At 38.8% G+C, this 6,000-nt stretch overlaps 1 long non-coding RNA gene across 1 annotated transcript in view; it reads right to left on the bottom strand.

The window, feature by feature from the left end:
• Positions 1–1,770: 1,770 nt before the first annotated feature.
• Positions 1,771–6,000, bottom strand: part of LOC132539775 (uncharacterized) — a 335,788-nt gene continuing 331,558 nt past the window's right edge. Inside the window, exon 3 of the long non-coding RNA XR_009551073.1 lies at positions 1,771–1,826. This is a non-coding gene — a long non-coding RNA (uncharacterized LOC132539775). The remainder of the gene's footprint in view (positions 1,827–6,000) is intronic.

Below are 6,000 nucleotides of genomic sequence, written 5' to 3'. Positions count from 1 at the left end.
CAACACATTAGGTATTGACTTTCTATAACATACTGTTATATTTTAATAAAGAGCCTTCTAAAATCATATGAAGGAACTCAAGCCAATTCTAACCATTAAAATTTTAACTTGGTACACGTTATTTTCTCTCTTAAGTAAATAGGTACAACCTGCACATGAAGAACCAACTACTCATATGGTAAGATTTAAAACTAAACATTTTTCTTTTTTATTTATGGGTGTGTGATGACTCCTAAAGTCACTCATATCCTAAATTGTTTTTTTTCATTTTTTTACAAGCGTCTTAAATTTTAACGTTTGACCTGCCATAGTGAGAGCACTTTACTGGCTCCTGCTTTGTTTAATTAAGATCCTGCTATTCAGAATTTGAATACTAATCCCTATTGATAAAAGCCAGTGCTCTCTGGCAGATTGATGTAACTCACCTGCTCATGTTTGGTAAACAATTTTTTTTCTCAATTGGTACTTTTTCTAAATTTATGTGGGCTACAGCTCAAACAAGAAAAACTATAACCCTTAAGCTCAATTAATAAAAAAAAGAAGGGGAATGCACCCCCCAGTATTCAGTTGGCTAAAGTATCAATGAAGTAACTATACTAAACCTTCTTAATATTTACAGAAATTCAAATTGCCCATTTATTATATCTCATTAACAAAGCCACCCAATTTATAGAGACACATAGTCATAGAGACACATTTTTTTTCTTTTTTATTTTTTCAATGCTGGAATGTTTGTTTTCCTTTTATTATGGTGGATGACATTACTGCTCTTGGAAAATCCACAGAGTCCCTGTTGGCAAGTCCTTACCATTAAAAGACACCATGCCAGTATATACTCCAGCTAACCTCACCAGCCTACCCAATTCTCTTTCTGCCGACCTAATTTTCGTGTCAGTTCTTCTCTACCTGGTCCTTGCCTCCTAGTTTTTCTTATTCCACAGCTGACCCTCTATGAAGAAGAATTTCATCAGCTGGTGCTGACCCACCAGAGGACCAGACGTGCTGTTTCTTCCCCTGGACATCAGATCAACTGACTGCATCCCTTAAACTTGCTGGTGGACTTTGGGACAATCTCTCTATGCTGCTGGACACATTGAAAATCAACTTCGACAGTCTATTTGACTTCACCTCGGACAGCTTGGCGCCACTCCAGAGACAGATGAACTCACTTGCCAAGGTGGTACTCCAGAACTGCCATGGTTTGGACTTGATTTATGCTAAATATTGTGATCTTTGTATAGAAAAATGTTGTTTCTTTTGTAAATGAAATTAGATTTGTAAAACCCTAATGTTAATATCTTGCACAAACTTAGCTGTGATATTAAGAATCCCTTTTCCTCTTTCGGTACTAACTCCTGGTTCTCTTCTCCTTTAACTGCTTGGCTTCTGCCTCTCCTAGGCCCTTTGCTAGCTATGGTAGCTCTATCGCTGATTATTCCTTGCCTCATTCAATTCCTCAAGAAACGCATACATTACATAATTAATGTTACAGTACAGAGAGTCTCATTTCACCCTTACACTCGTATTCCTTAGAGGAAAGAAATGCTCTGACACTGATCCATAAATACTGTTCATTAATTAAAGAAATTAGGAGTAGATGTTGGGAACATGTGTAAGCCTGAAGAGCTTAGGGAGAACCACCCCCATCTTTGGATGGGGGTCTGAGAAGATAACCTCTTGGTAAATCTCTCTCAACCGAGGTGAGCATAAGGGGGGAAACTCAGACTTGGTTCTTTCCTACTTGACTCTCAGGCCCACAGATACCCCAGTACTTCCCTCCATTAACCACAGGCCACATGGCTGCAGATTCACTTATTCAAAGTCACCTTCTGATGACAGAAGAACACACCTTATAACACACTTCATCACACACCTCAGAAACCAGACAAGAGAAATTCCAAACTATATGGCCTTTTGATATTCATCTTCTCTCTGTCTCACACTACGAGTTTAACCCTTATGCTTCTCTCAAATACCTTTGGATAATTAAGTTGCTTGTGTCATGGAAAATAACTGTTTTGTATCTCATCAATTCCTGTCATACCAGCCCCCTACCTTGGGACACATTGGTGGGGTCTTCAATCCAGGGAAGACAGGCCAGCATCCTGATGGCATCTGGAAACTGGTGACTGAAAAGAGAGTTAACATATGAAGCCAAAAAAATTGTTGATCAACCATAGACCCAAAGCTTGGAATAGTGGAGAGGAAGTGTTAGGGAGGTACTCACTGCAAACTATAGTGTACTTCTGCTTTCAGGTATATATTTTGCAGTAGTTTATGGATACGTGTGAACATATGCACTCTCTCACAGAAACTAGTGCATATCTAGGTTTTGGGACTTTGTTAGAAAGTGAACCACCTGAGATGGAATTACAGTATACTATGAAAGGAAAGGTCTCACCCGAGTAATGAAGCCGAAGGGTTGTCAATCCACACCTGAAGTCTCTGGACACAGTCTGAAGTGAAGCATGTTGAGGAGGCAATTGTTGCATTGGTTAGGTTGTGATCGGCGGATGCAATATTATTTGATATGGATTGAGAGAGGCATACGGGAAAGTGGGTCCTATCCAAGGGTTCCAGGACTGGGGGAAGTAGGGGCTCTATAGTGGAGATGTGAGGTTCCTGCTGTCTTAGGGTTCAAAAAGACAATCGATAGTTAATGTTATCATCACATTATTTGGTAATTGGGTTAACTTTGAAAAGTCCTTTTGTTATGGTTTGCTGTACAGTGCCCAGTATCTTGTATGTGCTATTGGATGCTTCTGATCTACTTGGTCTAGGCTTTTTTAGAGAGTCCGCATATCAAATACACAGCCTATATATAATAAAGATTCAGTTTGTGTTTTGAAAAACTTTGAGACATACAATTGATTTTCCCCCTCTCATATTAATTAACTTGTGAATTATATGTCTACATTTTCCTGGGAGTGTACATAAACACCATTCCCACCACCAAAAGACTGTGACCCATCCCTCCCACCCACTCCCACCCCCCAGTGGCCCAGGAAGCTGCATGTCTACTCCTCACCACTGGGTTTTTACTTTGGTGCCCTACTTACAATTTGATCAGGTCCTGCTTTTAGTATCCCTTTCAGGTATTCTTAGTCAACTTCTGTTGATGAGTGGGATCATCCCATACTCATCTTTATCTTTCTGACTTAGCTCACTTAACATAATTCCTTCTAGCTCTGTCCAAGATGGGTCAGAGAAGGTGGGTTCATTGTTCTTGATAGCTGCATAGTATTCCATTGTGTATATATACCACAGCTTTCTCAGCCACTCATCTGTTGTTGGGCACCTGGGTTGCTTCCAGGTTTTAGCTATTATTAATTGTGTTGCTATGAACATAGGAGTACACACCTCTTTTTGGTTGGGTGTTATGGAGTCCTTGGGGTATAACCCCAGGAGAGGAATTACTGGATCATATGGAAGGTCCATGTCTAGCCTTCTGAGAGTTTTCCAGACTGCTCTCCACAGAGGCTGTATCAATTTACATTCCCACCAGCAATGTAAAAGGGTTCCTCTGTCCCCACAACCTCTCCAGCATTTGTTACTGCTGTCCTTTTTTGATGTATGCCATTCTTACAGGAGTGAGGTGGTATCTTAGTGTTGTCTTAATTTTCATTTCTCTAACAATCAGTGACCTAGAGCAGTTTTTCATATGTTTGTTAGCCTTTTGTATCTCCTCTGTAGTGAATGTTTTGTTCATATCCTCTGCCCATTTTTGGATGGGCTCATTTGCTTTTTTGTTGCTAAGTTTGCTGTGCTCTTTGTATATTTTGGTGATTAGTTTCTTGTCTGATGTATAGCATGTGAAGATCTCCAATTCTGTGAGGGGTCTCTTCGTTTGTTGTTTCTTTGGCTTTGCAGAAGCTTTTCAATTTGATGTAGTCCCATTGGTTTGTTTCTGCTTTAGTCTTCCTTGCAATTGGGTTTGATTCATCAAAAATGTCCTTGAGGTGTAGGTGGGAAAGTGTTTTACCAATGTTTACCTCTAAGTATTTGATTGTTTCTGGTCTGACACATAGGTCTTTGATCCACTTGGAGATGATTTTTGTTTCTGGTGAGAAAAGGTGGTTCAATTTCATTCTTCTGCATGTTATAACCCAGTTTTACCAGCACCATTTATTGAAGAGAGCCTCCTTTTTCCATTTAATCCTTTGGTCCCCCTTATCAAAGATTAGATGTCCATAGGTGTGGGGATTAATTTCTGGGCTTTCAATTCTGTTCCACTAGTCTGTGTGCCTATTTTTGTTCCAGTACCATGCTGTTTTGATGATGATGGCTATGGCAAGAACTTCCAATAGTATGTAACGGTGACAGTGGACAGCCCTTTCTAGTCCCCGATCTGAGGGGGAATGCTTTCAGCTTCTCTCCATTGAGTATGATGTTGGCTGTAGGTTTGCTATATATAAACTCCACTATCTTGAGGAATTTCCCATATATTCCTATTTTTTGTAGAGTTTTGAGAATGAATGCGTGTTGGATTTTTTTCAAAGGCTTTCTTTGCATCGATTGAGATAATCCTGTGGTTTTTTGGCTTTGCTTTTATTGATGTGGTGAATGACATTGATTGACTTACAGATATTGAACCAGCCTTGCATTCCTGGGATGAATCCCACTTGGTCATTATGAACAATCTTTTTGATATGTTACTGTATCTGGTTGGCCAAGATCTTGTTTAATATTTTGGCATCTGTGTTCATCAGCGATATTGGTCTGTAGTTTTCCTTTTTTTTTTTTTTCTGTCCCTATAAGCTTTTGTTATCAGGGTGATGTTGGCTTCATAGAAGGTGGAAGGGAGTATTCCTGTTTCTTCAGTCTTATGGAAAAGCTTAAGAGGTGTGGGTACGAACTGTTTCCTGAATGTTTTATAGACTTCGTTTGTGAAGCCATCTGGTCCAGGACTTTTGTTGTTGGGGAGATTCTTAATAATGGTTTCAATTTCTTTGTCTGTGATTGGTGCATTTAGATTTTGTAGTTATTCTTGGTTCAGTTTTGGAAGGGCATATGCTTCTAGGAATTGTTCCATTTCTTCCAGATTCTCTAGCTTGGTGGCATATAGTTCTTCATAGAAGTTTTGCATGATTCGCTGGATTTCTGTGGTGTCAGTTGTGATATCTCCTCCATCGTTTACAATTCTATTAATTTAAGTCTTCTCTCTTTTTTGTTTGGTGAGTCTGGCTAGGGGTTTGTCTATTTTGTTTAATCTTTCAAAGAACCAATATTTGGCTTCATTGATCTTTTGTATGGTTCTTTTATATTCGATGTTGTTTATTTCTGCTCTAACTTTAGTGATTTCTGTCCTTCTGGTTGCTTTAGCGTTCCTTTGTTCCTCTTCCTCTAAGTCATTGAGGTGTGTAGTAAGGTCGTTCATTTGAGCTTCTTTTTGGTGTTTAATATGTGATTGTATAGCTATAAGTTTCTCTCTCAGTACCGCTTTATCTGTGTCCCAAATATTTTGATAGATTGTGTCTTCATTTTCATTTGTTTCCAGGGACATTTGAATTTCCTGCTTGAGTGAGTCTCTGATCCAGTGGTTCTTAAGGCGTATGTTGTTTAGTTTCCAAATTCTGTGTCTTTTAATAATTTTCTGTTTGTTGTTAAATGTTAGTTTTACTCCACTGTGGTCTGAGAAAATTCTTCGGATGATTTTGATGCTCTTGAATTTATTGATGCTGTCTTTGTGGCCTAACATGTGGTCTATCATTGAGTATGTGTTATGTGGATTTGAAAAGAAGGTGTATTCCAGTTTTTTGGGGTGAAGGACTCTGAAAATGTCCAAGAAGTCTAGTCTGTGAATCTCTTCATTCAATTCTCCTGTATCTTTATTGATTCTCTGCTTTGTTGATCTGTCTAAGTGTGAGAGTGGGGTATTGAAGTGTCCCACTATTATTGTATTACTATTGATGTAGTTTTGAAATTCTTTCAGTAGGTGCTTAATGTATTTAGATGGTCCCTCATTGGGTGCATAGATGTTAATAATTGTTAAGTCTTCTT

Source organism: Erinaceus europaeus, chromosome 8 (assembly GCF_950295315.1).
Source record: "Erinaceus europaeus chromosome 8, mEriEur2.1, whole genome shotgun sequence".
NCBI lineage: Eukaryota > Metazoa > Chordata > Mammalia > Eulipotyphla > Erinaceidae > Erinaceus > Erinaceus europaeus.
This window is presented reverse-complemented; position numbering and strand designations above follow the sequence as displayed.